Here is an 18,546-nt window from a genome sequence, read left to right as displayed (position 1 = left end):
TAACGGCTTTCTTAAGGAAGAATTGTATATGATGCAGCCGGAAGGTTTTGTCGATCCTAAGAATGCTAACAAGGTATGCAAGCTCCAGCGCTCCATCTATGGGATGGTGCAAGCATCTCGGAGTTGGAACATTCAACTTGATGAGATGATCAAAGCGTTTGGGTTTACACAGACTTATGGAGAAGCTTGTGTTTACAAGAAAGTGAGTGGGAGCTCTGTAGCATTTCTCATATTATATGTAGATGACATACTGTTGATGGGAAATGATATAGAATTCTTGGAAAGCATAAAGGCCTATTTGGATAAGTGTTTTTCAATGAAGGACCTTGGAGAAGCTACTTATATATTAGGCATCAAGATCTATAGAGATAGATCAAGACGCCTCATTGGTCTTTCACAGTACGTACCTTGACAAGATATTGAAGAAGTTCAATATGGATCAGTCCAAGAAGGGGTTCTTGCCTGTATTGCAAGGTGTGCAATTGAGCACGGCTCAATGCCCGACCACGGCAGAAGATAGAGAAAAGATGAGTGTCGTCCCCTATGCCTCAGCCATAGGGTCTATTATGTATGCCATGCTGTGTACCAGACCTGATGTAAACCTTGCCGTAAGTTTGGTAGGAAGGTACCAAAGTAATCCCGGCATGGAACACTGGACAGCGGTCAAGAATATCCTGAAGTACCTGAAAAGGACTAAGGATATGTTTCTCGTATATGGAGGTGACGAAGAGCTCGTCGTAAAGGGTTACGTCGACGCTAGCTTCGACACAGATCTGGATGACTCTAAGTCACAAACCGGATACGTGTATATTTTGAATGGTGGGGCAGTAAGCTGGTGCAGTTGCAAGCAAAGCGTCGTGGCGGGATCTACATGTGAAGCGGAGTACATGGCGGCCTCAGAGGCAGCACAAGAAGCAATCTGGATGAAGGAGTTCATTACCGACCTAGGGGTGATTTCCAATGCGTCGGGCCCGATGACTCTCTTCTGTGACAACACTGGAGCTATTGCCCTTGCCAAGGAGCCCAGGTTTCACAGGAAGACCAGGCATATCAAGCGTTGCTTCAACTCCATTCGTGAAAATGTTCAAAATGGAGACATAGATATTTGCAAAGTACATACGGACCTGAATGTAGCAGATCCGTTGACTAAACCTCTCCCTAGAGCAAAACATGATCAACACCAGAACTCTATGGGTGTTCGATTCATCACAATGTAACTAGATTATTGACTCTAGTGCAAGTGGGAGACTGTTGGAAATATTCCCTAGAGGCAATAATAAAATGGTCATTATTATATTTCCTTGTTCATGATAATTGTCTATTGTTCATGCTATAATTGTGTTATCCGAAAATCGTAATACATGTGTGAATACATAGACCACAACATGTCCCTAGTGAGCCTCTAGTTGACTAGCTCGTTGATCAACAGATAGTCATGGTTTCCTGACTATGGACATTGGATGTCATTGATAACGGGATCACATCATTAGGAGAATGATGTGATGGACAAGACCCAATCCTAAGCATAGCACAAAGATCGTGTAGTTCGTTTGCTAGAGCTTTTCCAATGTCAAGTATCATTTCCTTAGACCATGAGATCGTGTAACTCCCAGATGCCGTAGGAGTGCTTTGGGTGTACCAAACGTCACAACGTAACTGGGTGACTATAAAGGTACACTACAGGTATCTCTGAAAGTGTCTGTTGGGTTGACACGGATCGAGACTGGGATTTGTCACTCCGTATGACGGAGAGGTATCTCTGGGCCCACTCGGTAATGCATCATCATAATGAGCTCAATGTGACCAAGTGTTTGGTCACGGGATCATGCATTACGGTACGAGTAAAGTGACTTGCCGGTAACGAGATTGAACAAGGTATTGGGATACCGACGATTGAATCTCGGGCAAGTAACGTACCGATTGACAAAGGGAATTGTATACGGGATTGATTGAATCCTCGACATCATGGTTCATCCGATGAGATCATCGTGGAACATGTGGGAGCCAACATGGGTATCCAGATCCCGCTGTTGGTTATTGACCGGAGAGTCGTCTCGGTCATGTCTGCATGTCTCCCGAACCCATAGGGTCTACACACTTAAGGTTCGGTGACGCTAGGGTTGTAGAGATATTAGTATGCGGTAACCCGAAAGTTGTTCGGAGTCCCGGATGAGATCCCGGACGTCACGAGGAGTTCCGGAATGGTCCGGAGGTGCAGTATTGTATATAGGAAGTCCAGTTTCGGCCACCGGGAAAGTTTCGGGGGTCACCGGTATTGTACCGGGACCACCGGAAGGGTCCCGGGGGTCCACCGGGTGGGGCCACCTATCCCGGAGGGCCCCATGGGCTGAAGTGGGAGGGGAACCAGCCCCTGGTGGGCTGGTGCGCCCCCCCTTGGGCCTCCCCTGCGCCTAGGGTTGGAAAACCTAGGGGTGGGGGCGCCCCCCACTTGGCTTGGGGGGGAAGCCACCCCCTTTGGCCGCCGCCCCCTTGGAGATTGGATCTCCTAGGGGCCGGCGCCCCCCCAGGGCCCCTATATATAGTGGGGGGGGGGAGGGAGGACAGCCGCACCACAGCCCCTGGCACCTCCCTCTCCCTCCCGTGACACCTCTCCCTCTCGCTGAGCTTGGCGAAGCCCTGCCGAGATCCCCGCTGCTTCCACCACCACGCCGTCGTGCTGCTGGATCTCCATCAACCTCTCCTTTCCCCTTGCTGGATCAAGAAGGAGGAGGCGTCTCTGCTCCGTACGTGTGTTGAACGCGGAGGTGCCGTCCGTTCGGCACTCGGTCATCGGTGATTTGGATCACGACGAGTACGACTCCATCAACCCCGTTCACTTGAACGCTTCCGCTCGCGATCTACAACGGTATGTAGATGCATTCCTCTCTCTCGTTGCTAGATGACTCCATAGATTGATCTTGGTGATGCATAGAAATTTTTTAATTTCTGCTACGATCCCCAACAGTGGCATCATGAGCTAGGTCTATGCGTAGTTTCTATGCACGAGTAGAACACAAAGCAGTTGTGGGCGTCGATATTGTCAATTTACTTGCCGTTACTAGTCTTATCTTGATTCGGCGGCATCGTGGGATGAAGCGGCCCGGACCGACCTTACACGTACGCTTACGTGAGACAGGTTCCACCGACTGACATGCACTAGTTGCATAAGGTGGCTAGCGGGTGTCTGTCTCTCCCACTTTAGTCGGATCGGATTCGATGAAAAGGGTCCTTATGAAGGGTAAATAGATATTGGCATATCACGTTGTGGTTTTACGTAGGTAAGAAACGTTCTTGCTAGAAACCTATAGAAGCCACGTAAAAACATGCAACAACAATTAGAGGACGCCTAACTTGTTTTTGCAGCATATGCCTTGTGATGTGATATGGCCAAAAGGATGTGATGAATGAAATATATGTGATGTATGAGATTGATCATGTTCTTGTAATAGGAATCACGACTTGCATGTCGATGAGTATGACAACCGGCAGGAGCCATAGGAGTTGTCTTTATTTTTTATTTGACCTGCGTGTCATTGAATAACAGCATGTAAATTACTTTACTTTATTGCTAAACACGTTAGCCATAGAAGTAGAAGTAATCGTTGGCATGACAACTTCATGAAGACACGATGATGGAGATCATGATGATGGAGATCTTGGTGTCATGCCGGTGACGAAGATGATCATGGCGCCGCGAAGATGGAGATCAAAGGAGCAATATGATACTGGCCATATGATGTCACTATTTGATTGCATGTGATGTTTATCATGTTTTGCTTCTTATTTGCTTAGTACGACGGTAGTAAGTAAGATGATCCCTTATAATAATTTCAAGAAAGTGTTCCCCCTAACTGTGCACCGTTGCGAAGGTTCGTTGTTTCGAAGCACCACGTGATGATCGGGTGTGATAGATTCTAACGTTCGAATACAACGGGTGTAAGCCAGATTTACACACGCAATACACTTAGGTTGACTTGACGAGCCTAGCATGTACAGACATGGCCTCGGAACACGGAAGACTGAAAGGTCGAGCATGAGTCGTATAGAAGATACGATCAACATGAAGATGTTCACCGATGTTGACTAGTCCGTCTCACGTGATGATCGGACACGACCTAGTTGACTCGGATCATGTTTCACTGAGATGACTAGAGGGATGTCTATCTGAGTGGGAGTTCATTGAATAATTTGATTAGATGAACTCAATTATCATGAACTTAGTCTAAAATCTTTACAATATGTCTTGTAGATCAAATGGCCCACGTTGCCCTCAACTTCAACGCGTTCCTAGAGAAAACCAAGCTGAAAGATGATGGCAGCAACTATACGGACTGGGTCCGGAACCTGAGGATCATCCTCATAGCTGCCAAGAAAGATTATGTCCTAGAAGCACCGCTAGGTGACGCACCCATCCCAGAGAACCAAGACGTTATGAACGCTTGGCAGTCACGTGCTGATGATTACTCCCTCGTTCAGTGCGGCATGCTTTACAGCTTAGAATCGGGGCTCCAAAAGCGTTTTGAGCAACACGGAGCATATGAGATGTTCGAAGAGCTTAAAATGGTTTTCCAAGCTCATGCCCGGGTCGAGAGATATGAAGTCTCCGACAAGTTCTTCAGTTGTAAGATGGAGGAAAACAGTTCAGTCAGTGAGCACATACTCAAAATGTCTGGGTTACACAACCGCTTGACTCAGCTGGGAGTTAATCTCCCAGATGACGCGGTCATTGACAGAATCCTTCAGTCGCTTCCACCAAGCTACAAGAGCTTTGTGATGAACTTCAATATGCAGGGGATGGAAAAGACCATTCCTGAGGTATATTCAATGCTGAAATCAGCGGAGGTGGAGATCAGAAAGGAACATTAAGTGTTGATGGTGAATAAAACCACTAAGTTCAAGAAAGGCAAGGGTAAGAAGAACTTCAAGAAGGACGGCAAGGGAGTTGCCGCGCCCGGTAAGCCAGTTGCCGGGAAGAAGCCAAAGAATGGACCCAAGCCTGAGACTGAGTGCTTTTCTTGCAAGGGAAGTGGTCACTGGAAGCGGAACTTCCCCAAATACTTAGCGGACAAGAAGGCCGGCAACACCAAAGGTATATGTGATATACATGTAATTGATGTGTACCTTACCAGTACTCGTAGTAGCTCCTGGGTATTTGATATCGGTGCGGTTGCTCATATTTGTAACTCAAAACAGGAGCTGCGGAATAAGCGGAGACTAGCGAAGGACGAGGTGACGATGCGCGTCGGGAATGGTTCCAAGGTCGATGTGATCGCCGTCGGCACGCTACCTCTACATTTACCTACGGGATTAGTTTTAAACCTCAATAATTGTTATTTAGTGCCAGCTTTGAGCATGAACATTGTATATGGATCTCGTTTAATTCGAGATGGCTACTCATTTAAATCCGAGAATAATGGTTGTTCTATTTATATGAGAGATATGTTTTATGGTCATGCCCCGCTGGTCAATGGTTTATTCTTAATGAATCTCGAACGTGATGTTACACATATTCATAGTGTGAATACCAAAAGATGTAAAGTTGATAACGATAGTCCCACATACTTGTGGCACTGCCGCCTTGGTCACATTGGTGTCAAGCGCATGAAGAAGCTCCATGCTGATGGACTTTTAGAGTCTCTCGATTATGAATCATTTGACACATGCGAACCATGCCTCATGGGCAAAATACTCCGTTCTCCGAAACAATGGAGCGAGCAACCAACTTATTGGAAATCATACATACTGATGTGTGCGGTCCAATGAGTGTTGAGGCTCGCAGTGGTTATCGTTATGTTCTCACTCTCACTGATGACTTGAGTAGATATGGGTATGTCTACCTAATGAAACACAAGTCTGAAACCTTTGAAAAGTTCAAGGAATTTCAGAGTGAGGTTGAGAATCAACGTGACAGGAAAATAAAGTTCTTACGATCAGATCGTGGAGGAGAATATTTAAGTCACGAATTTGGTACGCACTTAAGGAAATGTGGAATCGTTTCACAACTCACGCCGCCTGGAACACCTCAGCGTAACGGTGTGTCCGAACGTCGTAATCGCACTCTATTGGATCTAGTGCGATCTATGATGTCACTCACCGATTTACCGCTATCATTTTGGGGATACGCTCTAGAGACAGCTGCATTCACTTTAAATAGGGCACCGTCTAAATCCGTTGAGACGACACCGTATGAATTATGGTTTGGGAAGAAACCTAAGCTGTCGTTTCTAAAAGTTTGGGGATGCGATGCTTATGTCAAGAAACTTCAACCTGAAAAGCTCGAACCCAAGTCGGAAAAATGCGTCTTCATAGGATACCCTAAGGAAACCATTGGGTATACCTTCTACCTCAGATCCGAAGGCAAGATCTTTGTTGCCAAGAACGGGTCCTTTCTGGAGAAAGAGTTTCTCTCGAAAGAAGTAAGTGGGAGGAAAGTGGAACTTCATGAAGTACTACCTCTTGAACCGGAAAGTAGCGCAGCTCAGGAAGATGTTCCTGTGGTGCCTGCACTGACTAGAGAGGAAGCAAATGATGATGATCAAGGTACTTCGGATCAAGTTACTACTGAACTTCGTAGGTCCATGAGGACACGTTCCACACCAGAGTGGTATGGCAACCTTGTCCTGGAAATCATGTTGTTAGACAACGGTGAACCTTCGAACTATGAAGAAGCAATGGCGGGCCCAGATTCCAACAAATGGCTTGAAGCCATGCAATCCGAGATAGGATCCATGTATGAAAACAAAGTGTGGACTTTGACAGACTTGCCCGATGATCGGCGAGCGATAGAAAACAAATGGATCTTTAAGAAGAAGACAGACGCGGATGGTAATGTGACCATCTATAAGGCTTGACTTGTCGCTAAGGGTTATCAACAAATTCAAGGGGTTGACTACGATGAGACTTTCTCACCCGTAGCGAAGCTGAAGTCCGTCCGAATCATGTTAGCAATTGCCGCATTCTATGATTATGAGATATGGCAAATGGACGTCAAAACGGCATTCCTTAACGGCTTTCTTAAGGAAGAATTGTATATGATGTAGGCGGAAGGTTTTGTCGATCCTAAGAATGCTAACAAGGTATGCAAGCTCCAGCGCTCCATCTATGGGCTGGTGCAAGCATCTCGGAGTTGGAACATTCGATTTGATGAGATGATCAAAGCGTTTGGGTTTACACAGACTTATGGAGAAGCTTGTGTTTACAAGAAAGTGAGTGGGAGCTCTGTAGCATTTCTCATATTATATGTAGATGACATACTGTTGATGGGAAATGATATAGAATTCTTGGAAAGCATAAAGGCCTATTTGAATAAGTGTTTTTCAATGAAGGACCTTGGAGAAGCTGCTTATATATTAGGCATCAAGATCTATAGAGATAGATCACGACGCCTCATTGGTCTTTCACAGTACGTACCTTGACAAGATATTGAAGAAGTTCAATATGGATCAGTCCAAGAAGGGGTTCTTGCCTGTATTGCAAGGTGTGCAATTGAGCACGGCTCAATGCCTGACCACGGCAGAAGATAGAGAAAAGATGAGTGCCGTCCCCTATGCCTCAGCCATAGGGTCTATTATGTATGCCATGCTGTGTACCAGACCTGATGTAAACCTTGCCGTAAGTTTGGTAGGAAGGTACCAAAGTAATCCCGGCATGGAACACTGGACAGCGGTCAAGAATATCCTGAAGTACCTGAAAAGGACTAAGCATATATTTCTCGTATATGGAGGTGACGAAGAGCTCGTCGTAAAGGGTTACGTCGACGCTAGCTTCGACACAGATCTGGATGACTCTAAGTCACAAACCGGATACGTGTATATTTTGAATGGTGGGCCAGTAAGCTGGTGCAGTTGCAAGCAAAGCGTCGTGGCGGGATCTACATGTGAAGCAGAGTACATGGCGGCCTCAGAGGCAGCACAAGAAGCAATCTGGATGAAGGAGTTCATTACCGACCTAGGGGTGATTTCCAATGCGTCGGGCCCGATGACTCTCTTCTGTGACAACACTGGAGCTATTGCCCTTGCCAAGGAGCCCAGGTTTCACAGGAAGACCAGGCATATCAAGCGTCGCTTCAACTCCATTCGTTAAAATGTTCGAAATGGAGACATAGATATTTGTAAAGTACATACGGACCTGAATGTAGCAGATCCGTTGACTAAACCTCTCCCTAGAGCAAAACATGATCAACACCAGAACTCTATGGGTGTTCGATTCATCACAATGTAACTAGATTATTGACTCTAGTGCAAGTGGGAGACTGTTGGAAATATGCCCTAAAGGCAATAATAAAATGGTTATTATTATATTTCCTTGTTCATGACAATTGTCTATTGTTCATGCTATAATTATGTTATCCGGAAATCGTAATACATGTGTGAATACATAGACCACAACATGTCCCTAGTGAGCCTCTAGTTGACTAGCTCGTTGATCAACAGATAGTCATGGTTTCCTGACTATGGACAATGGATGTCATTGATAACGGGATCACATCATTAGGACAATGATGTGATGGACAAGACCCAATCCTAAGCATAGCACAAAGATCGTGTAGTTCGTTTGCTAGAGCTTTTCCAATGTCAAGTATCATTTCCTTAGACCATGAGATCGTGTAACTCCCAGATGCCGTAGGAGTGCTTTGGGTGTACCAAACGTCACAACGTAACTGGGTGACTATAAAGGTACACTACAGGTATCTCTGAAAGTGTCTGTTGGGTTGACACGGATCGAGACTGGGATTTGTCACTCCGTATGACGGAGAGGTATCTCTGGGCCCACTCGGTAATGCATCATCATAATGAGCTCAATGTGACCAAGTGTTTGGTCACGGGATCATGCATTACGGTACGAGTAAAGTGACTTGCCGGTAACGAGATTGAACTAGGTATTGGGATACCGACGATCGAATCTCGGGCAAGTAATGTACCGATTGACAAAGGGAATTGTATACGGGATTGATTGAATCCTCGAAATCATGGTTCATCCGATGAGATCATCGTGGAACATGTGGGAGCCAACATGGGTATCTAGATCCCGCTGTTGGTTATTGACCGGAGTGTCGTCTCGGTCATGTCTGCATGTCTCCCGAACCCGTAGGGTCTACACACTTAAGGTTCGGTGATGCTAGGGTTGTAGAGATATTAGTATGTGGTAACCCGAAAGTTGTTCGGAGTCCCGGATGAGATCCCGGACATCACGAGGAGTTCCGGAATGGTCGGGAGGTGAAGGATTGTATATAGGAAGTCCAGTTTCGGCCACCGGGAAAGTCTCGGGGGTCACCGGTACTCTACCGGGACCACCGGAAGGGTCCCGGGGGTCTATCGGGTGGGGCCACCTATCCCGGAGGGCCCCATGGGCTGAAGTGGGAGGGGAACCTGCCCCTGGTGGGCTGGTGCGCCCCCCTTGGGCCTCCCCTGCGCCTAGGGTTGGAAACCCTAGGGGTGGGTGCGCCCCCCACTTGGCTTGGGGGGGAAGCCACCCCCTTTGGCCGCCGCCCCCCTTGGAGATTGGATCTCCCAGGGGCCGGCGCCCCCAGGGCCCCTATATATAGTGGGGGGGGGAGGGAGGGCAGCCGCACCACAGCCCCTGGCGCCTCCCTCTCCCTCCCGTGACACCTCTCCCTCTCGCTGAGCTTGGCGAAGCCCTGCCGAGATCCCCGCTGCTTCCACCACCACGCCGTCGTGCTGCTGGTGTTGGGAATCGTAGCATAATTTTAAAATTTTCCTATGCTCACCAAGATGCATCTATGGAGTATACTAGCAAAGAGGGGAAAGGGGTGCATCTACATACCCTTGTAGATCGCGAGCGGAAGCGTTCCAATGAACGTGGAAGACGGAGTCGTACTCGCCGTGATTCAAATCACCGATGACCAAGTGCCGAACGGACGGCACCTCCGCGTTCAACACACATACGGTGCAGCGACGTCTCCTCCTTCTTGATCCAGCAAGGGGGAAGGAGAGGTTGATGGAGATCCAGCAACACGACGGCGTGGTGGTGCATGTAGCGGGATCTCGGCAGGGCTTCGCCGAGCTTCTGCGAGAGGGAGAGGTGTAGCAGGGGAGGAGGGAGGCGCCCAAGGCTGTTATACTACTGCCCTCCCTCCACCCTTTATATAGGCCCCCTGGGAGGGGGGGGGGGCGCCGGCCAAGATCCCATCAAGGGAGGGGGCGGCGGCCAAGGGGGGAGACTTGCCCCCCAAGGCAAGTGGGGCGCCCCCCCACCCTAGGGTTTCCAACCCTAGGCGCAGGGGGAGGCCCATGGGGGCCGCCCCAGCCCACTAGGGGCTGGTTGCCCTCCCACTTCAGCCCATGGGGCCCTCCGGGATAGGTGGACCCACCCGGTGGACCCCCGGGACCCTTCCGGTGGTCCCGGTACAATACCGATAACCCCCGAAACTTTCCCGGTGGCCGAAACTTGACTTCCTATATATAATTCTTCACCTCCGGACCATTCCGGAACTCCTCGTGACGTCCGGGATCTCATCCGGGACTCTGAGCAACTTTCGGGTTTCCGCATACACATATCTCTACAACCCTAGCGTCACCGAACCTTAAGTGTGTAGACCCTACGGGTTCGGGAGACACGCAGACATGACCGAGACGCCTCTCCGGTCAATAATCAACAGCGGGATCTGGATACCCATGTTGGCTCCCACATGTTCCACGATGATCTCATCGGATGAACCACGATGTCGAGGATTCAATCAATCCCGTATACAATTCCCTTTGTTAATCGGTATGTTACTTGCCCGAGATTCGATCGTCGGTATCCTAATACCTTGTTCAATCTCGTTACCGGCAAGTCTCTTTACTCGTACTGCAATGCATGATCCCGTGACTAACGCCTTAGTCACATTGAGCTCAGTATGATGATGCATTACCGAGTGGGCCCAGAGATACCTCTCCGTCACACGGAGTGACAAATCCCAGTCTCGATCCGTGCCAACCCAACAGACACTTTCGGAGATACCCGTAGTGCACCTTTATAGTCACCCAGTTACGTTGTGACGTTTGGCAGACCCAAAGCACTCCTACGGTATCCGGGAGTTGCACGATCTCATGGTCTAAGGAAAAGACACACGGCATTGGAAAAGCTCTAGCAAACGAAACTACACGATCTTTTATGCTATGCTTAGGATTGGGTCTTGTCCATCACATCATTCTCCTAATGATGTGATCCCGTTATCAATGACATCCAATGTCCATAGTCAGGAAACTATGACTATCTGTTGATCAACGAGCTAGTCAACTAGAGGCTTACTAGGGACACGTTGTGGTCTATGTATTCACACATGTATTACGATTTCCGGATAACACAATTATAGCATGAATAATAGACAATTAGCATGAACAAAGAAATATAATAATAACCATTTATTATTGCCTCTAGGGCATATTTCCAACAGTCTCCCACTTGCACTAGAGTCAATAATCTAGTTACATTGTGATGAATCGAACACCCATTGCGTCCTGGTGTTGATCATGTTTTGCCCAAGGGAGAGGTTTAGTCAACGGATCTGCTACATTCAGGTCCGTATGTACTGTACAAATATCTATGTCTCCATTTTGAACACTTTCACGAATGGAGTTGAAGCGAAGCTTGATATGCCTAGTCTTCCTGTGAAACCTGGGCTCCTTCGCAAGGGCAATAGCTCCAGTGTTGTCACAGAAGAGAGTCATCGGGCCCGACGCATTGGGAATCACCCCTAGGTCGGTAATGAACTCCTTCATCCAGACTGCTTCCTGTGCTGCCTCCGAGGCTGCCATGTACTCCACTTCACATGTAGATCCCGCCACGACGCTTTGCTTGCAACTGCACCAGCTTACTGCTCCTCCATTCAAAATATAAACGTATCCGGTTTGTGACTTCGAGTCATCCAGATCTGTGTCGAAGCTAGCATCGACGTAACCCTTTACGACGAGCTCTTCGTCACCTCCATAAACGAGAAACATATCCTTAGTCCTCTTCAGGTACTTCAGGATATTCTTGACCGCTGTCCAGTGTTCCATGCCGGGATTACTTTGGTACCTTCCTACCAAACTTACGGCAAGGTTTACACCAGGTCTGATACACAGCATGGCATACATAATAGACCCTATGGCCGTGGCATAGGGGATGACACTCATCTTTTCTCTATCTTCTACCGTGGTCGGGCATTGAGCCGTGCTTAATTGCACACCTTGCAATACAGGCAAGAACCCCTTCTTGGACTGATCCATATTGAACTTCTTCAATATCTTGTCAAGGTAAGTACTCTGTGAAAGACCAATGAGACGTCTCGATCTATCTCTATAGATCTTGATGCCTAATTTATAAGCAGCTTCTCCAAGGTCCTTCATTGAAACACACTTATTCAAATAGGCCTTTATACTTTCCAAGAATTCTATATCATTTCCCATCAATAGTATGTCATCCACATATAATATGAGAAATGCTACAGAGCTCCCACTCACTTTCTTGTAAACACAGGCTTCTCCATAAGTCTGTGTAAACCCAAACGCTTTGATCATCTCATCAAAGCGAATGTTCCAACTCCGAGATGCTTGCACCAGCCCATAGATTGAGCGTTGGAGCTTGCATACTTTGTTAGCATTCTTAGGATCGACAAAACCTTCCGGCTGCATCATATACAACTCTTCCTTAAGGAAGCCGTTAAGGAATGCCGTTTTGACGTCCATCTGCCATATCTCATAATCATAGTATGCGGCAATTGCTAACATGATTCGGACGGACTTCAGCTTCGCTACGGGTGAGAAAGTCTCATCGTAGTCAACCCCTTGAACTTGTCGATAACCCTTAGCGACAAGTCGAGCCTTATAGATGGTCACATTACCATCCGCGTCTGTGTTCTTCTTAAAGATCCATTTATTTTCTATGGCTCGCCGATCATCGGGCAAGTCAGTCAAAGTCCATACTTCGTTTTCATACATGGATCCTATCTCGGATTTCATGGCTTCTAGCCATTTGTCGGAATCCGGGCCCGCCATCACTTCTTCATAGTTCGAAGGTTCACCGTTGTCTAACAACATGATTTCCAGGACAGGGTTGCCGTACCATTCTTGTGCGGAACGTGTCCTTGTGGACCTACGAGGTTCAGTAGTAACTTGATCCGAAGCTTCATGATCATCATCATTAACTTCCTCCCCAGTCGGTGTAGGCACCACAGGAACATTTTCCCACACTGCGCTACTTTCCGGTTCGGAAGGGGTGACTATCACCTCATCAAGTTCCACTTTCCTCCCACTCAATTCTTTCGAGAGAAACTCCTTCTCCAGAAAGGACCCGTTCTTGGCAATGAAGATCTTGCCTTCGGATCTGAGGTAGAAGGTATACCCAATAGTTTCCTTAGGGTATCCTATGAAGACGCATTTCTCCGACTTGGGTTCGAGCTTTTCAGGTTGAAGTTTCTTGACATAAGCATCGCATCCCCAAACTTTTAGAAACGACAGCTTAGGTTTCTTCCCAAACCATAATTCATACGGTGTCGTCTCAACGGATTTCGACGGAGCCCTATTTAAAGTGAATGCGGCAGTCTCTAAAGCATAGCCCCAAAATGAGAGCGGTAAATCGGTAAGAGACATCATAGATCGCACCATATCCAATAGAGTGCGATTACGACGTTCGGACACACCGTTTCTCTGAGGTGTTCCAGGCGGCGTGAGTTGTGAAACTATTCCACATTTCCTTAAGTGTGTACCAAACTCGTGACTTAAATATTCTCCACCACGATCTGATCGTAAGAATTTTATTTTCCTGTCACGTTGATTCTCAACCTCACTCTGAAATTCCTTGAACTTTTCAAAGGTCTCAGACTTGTGTTTCATTAGGTAGACATACCCATATCTACTTAAATCATCAGTGAGAGTGAGAACATAACGATATCCTCCGCGAGCCTCAACACTCATTGGACCGCACACATCGGTATGTATGATTTCCAATAAGTTGGTTGCTCGCTCCATTGTTTCGGAGAACGGAGTCTTGGTCATCTTACCCATGAGGCATGGTTCACACGTGTCAAATGATTCGTAATCAAGAGACTCCAAAAGTCCATCTGCATGGAGCTTCTTCATGCGCTTGACACCAATGTGACCAAGGCGGCAGTGCCACAAGTATGTGGGACTATCGTTATCAACTTTACATCTTTTGGTATTCACACTATGAATATGTGTAACATCACGTTCGAGATTCATCAAGAATAAACCATTAACCAGTGGGGCATGACCATAAAACATATCTCTCATATAAATAGAACAACCATTATTCTCGGATTTAAATGAGTAGCCATCTCGAATTAAACGAGATCCAGATACAATGTTCATGCTCAAAGCTGGCACTAAATAACAATTATTGAGGTTTAAAACTAATCCCGTAGGTAGATGCAGAGGTAGCGTGTCGACGGCGATCACATCGACCTTGGAACCATTCCCGACGCGCATCGTCACCTCGTCCTTCGCCAGTCTCCGTTTATTCCGTAGTTCCTATTTTGAGTTACAAATATGAGCAACCGCACCGGTATCAAATACCCAGGAGCTACTACGAGTACTGGTAAGGTACATATCAATTACATGTATATCACATATACCTTTGGTGTTGCCGGCCTTCTTTTCCGCTAAGTATTTGGGGCAGTTCCGCTTCCAGTGACCACTTCCCTTGCAATAAAAGCACTCAGTTTCAGGCTTGGGTCCATTCTTTGACTTCTTCCCAGTAACTGGTTTACCGGGCGCGACAACTCCCTTGCCGTCCTTCTTGAAGTTCTTCTTACCCTTGCCCTTCTTGAACTTAGTGGTTTTATTCACCATCAACACTTGATGTTCTTTTCTGATCTCCACCTCCGCTGATTTCAGCATTGAATATATCTCAGGAATGGTCTTTTCCATCCCCTGCATATTGAAGTTCATCACAAAGCTCTTGAAGCTTGGTGGAAGCGACTGAAGGATTCTGTCAATGACCGCGTCATCCGGGAGATTAACTCCCAGCTGAGTCAAGCGGTTGTGCAACCCAGACATTCTGAGTATGTGCTCACTAACAGAACTGTTCTCCTCCATTTTACAGCTGAAGAACTTGTCGGAGACTTCATATCTCTCGACCCGGGCATGAGCTTGGAAAACCAATTTCAGCTCCTCGAACATCTCATATGCTCCATGTTTCTCAAAACGCTTTTGGAGACCCGGTTCTAAGCTGTAAAGCATGCCGCACTGAACGAGGGAGAAATCATCAGCACGCTGCTGCCAAGCGTTCATAACGTCTTGGTTCTCTGGGATTGGTGCTTCACCTAGCGGTGCTTCTTGTTGGAAATATGCCCTAGAGGCAATAATAAATTGGTTATTATTATATTTCCTTGTTCATGATAAACGTTTATTATCCATGCAAGAATTGTATTGATAGGAAACTCAGATACATGTGTGGATACATAGACAACACCATGTCCCTAGTAAGCCTCTAGTTGACTAGCTCGTTGATCAATAGATGGTTACGGTTTCCTGACCATGGACATTGGATGTCGTTGATAACGGGATCACATCATTAAGAGAATGATGTGATGGACAAAACCCAATCCTAAGCCTAGCACAAGATCGTGTAGTTCGTTTGCTCAGAGCTTTTCTAATGTCAAGTATCAGTTCCTTAGACCATGAGATTGTGCAACTCCCGGATACCGTAGGAATGCTTTGGGTGTACCAAACGTCACAACGTAACTGGGTGGCTATAAAGGTGCACTATAGGTATCTCCGAAAGTGTCTGTTGGGTTGGCACGAATCGAGACTGGGATTTGTCACTCCGTGTAAACGGAGAGGTATCTCTGGGCCCACTCGGTAGGACATCATCATAATGTGCACAATGTGACCAAGGAGTTGATCACGGGATGATGTGAGTTACGGAACGAGTAAAGAGACTTGCCGGTAACGAGATTGAACAAGGTATCGGGATACCGACGATCGAATCTCGGGCAAGTAACATACCGATAGACAAAGGGAATTGTATACGGGATTGATTGAATCCCCGACATCGTGGTTCATCCGATGAGATCATCGTGGAACATGTGGGAATCAACATGGGTATCCAGATCCCGCTGTTGGTTATTGACCGGGGAACGTCTCGGTCATGTCTGCATGGTTCCCGAACCCGTAGGGTCTACACACTTAAGGTTCGATGACGCTAGGGTTATAGGGAAAGTATGTACGTGGTTACCGAATGTTGTTCGGAGTCCCAGATGAGATCCCGGACGTCACGAGGAGTTCCGGAATGGTCCGGAGGTAAAGATTTATATATGGGAAGTCCTGTTTTGGTCACCGGAAAAGTTTCGGGTGATATCGGTAATGTACCGGGACCACCGGGAGGGTCCCGGGGGTCCACCAAGTGGCGCCACCGGCCCCAGAGGGCTGCATGGGCCAAGTGTGGGAGGGGACCAGCCCCAGGTGGGCTGGTGCGCCCCCCACAAGAGGCCCAGGGAGCAGGAAAGGGGGGGAAGGGGGAAACCCTAGGCTCAGATGGGCCTAAGGCCCATCTAGTGGGGCGCCCCCTCTCTCCCCCCTTTGGCCGCCCCCCAAGCCCCATCTAGGGCTGGCCGCACCCCTTGAGGGGGGAACCCTAGATGGGGGCGCAGCCCTCCCCCTCCCCTATATATATTGAGGTTTTGGGGCTGCCATACACATGAGAACGTCTCTCTTTCGGCGCAGCCCTACCCCTCTCCCTCCTCCTCCTCTCCCACGGTGCTTGGCAAAGCCCTGCGGGATTGCCACGCTCCTCCATCACCACCACGCCGTCGTGCTGCTGCTGGATGGAGTCTTCCCCAACCTCTCCCTCTCTCGTTGCTGGATCAAGGCGTGGGAGACGTCACCGGGCTGCACGTGTGTTGAACGCGGAGGCACCGTTCTTCGGTGCTTAGATCGGAATCAACCGCGATCTGAATCGCTACGAGTATGACTCCCTCATCCGCGTTCTTGCAATGCTTCCGCATCGCGATCTACAATGGTATGTAGATGCACTCCCCTTCCCCTCGTTGCTAGATTACTCCATAGATTGATCTTGGTGATGCACAGAAAATTTTGAATTTCTACTACGTTCCGCAACAGTGGCATCATGAGCTAGGTCTATGCGTAGTTTCTATGCACGAGTAGAACACAAAGTAGTTGTGGGCGTCGATGTTGTCAATTCTTCTTGCCGCTACTAGTCTTATCTTGTTTCGGCGGCATTGTGGGATGAAGCGGCCCGGACTGACCTTACACGTACGCTTACGTGAGACAGGTTCCACCGACTGACATGCACTAGTTGCATAAGGTGGCTAGAGGGTGTCTGTCTCTCCCACTTTAGTCGGAACGGATTCGATGAAAAGGGTCCTTATGAAGGGTAAATAGAAATTGGCACATCACGTTGTGGTTTTACGTAGGTAAGAAACGTTCTTGCTAGAAACCTATACAAGCCACGTAAAAACTTGCAACAACAATTAGAGGACGTCTAACTTGTTTTTGCAGCATGTGCTATGTGATGTGATATGGCCAGAAGATGTGATGAATGATATATGTGATGTATGAGATTGATCATATTCTTGTAATAGGAATCACGACTTGCATGTCGATGAGTATGACAACCGGCAGGAGCCATAGGAGTTGTCTTTATTTTTTGTATGACCTGCGTGTCATTGAATAACGCCATGTAAATTACTTTACTTTATTGCTAAGCGCGTTAGCCATAGAAGTAGAAGTAATCGTTGGCGTGACAACTTCATGAAGACACAATGACGGAGATCATGATGATGGAGATCATGGTGTCATGCCGGTGACAAAGATGATCATGGTGCCCCGAAGATGGAGATCAAAGGAGCAAAATGATATTGGCCATATCATGTCACTATTTGAGTGCATGTGATGTTTATCATGTTATGCATCTTATTTGCTTAGAACGACGGTAGTAAGTAAGATGATCCCTCACTAAAATTTCAAGAGACGTGTTCCCCCTAACTGTGCACCGTTGCGAAGGTTCGTTGTTTCGAAGCACCACGTGATGATCGGGTGTGATAGATTCTAACGTTCGAATACAACGGGTGTTGACGAGCCTAGCATGTACAGACATGGCCTCAGAACACATGCGAAACACTTAGGTTGACTTGACGAGCCTAGCATGTACAGACATGGCCTCGGAACACAAGAGACCGAAAGGTCGAACATGAGTCGTATAGTAGATACGATCAACATGGATATGTTCACCGATGATGAATAGTCCGTCTCACGTGATGATCGGACACGGCCTAGTTTGACTCGGATCATGTAACACTTAGATGACTAGAGGGATGTCTATCTGAGTGGGAGTTCATTAAATAATCAGATGAACTTCATTATCATGAACATAGTCAAAAGATCTTTGCAAATTATGTCATACGCTTTAATTCTACTGTTTAAGATACGTTCCTAGAGAAAATTTAGTTGAAAGTTAATAGTAGCAATTATGCGGACTGGGTCCGTAAACTGAGGAGTGTCCTCATTGCTACACAGAAGGCTTATATCCTTAATGCACCGCTCGGTGTGCTGAACCTCAGCGTCGTCTGTAGATGTTGCGGAA

This window comes from Aegilops tauschii, chromosome 6, assembly GCF_002575655.3.
Source record: "Aegilops tauschii subsp. strangulata cultivar AL8/78 chromosome 6, Aet v6.0, whole genome shotgun sequence".
Classification (NCBI taxonomy): Eukaryota; Viridiplantae; Streptophyta; class Magnoliopsida; order Poales; family Poaceae; genus Aegilops; species Aegilops tauschii.
The sequence above is the reverse complement of the archived record's forward strand: the minus strand, read 5'-3'. Positions refer to the sequence as shown.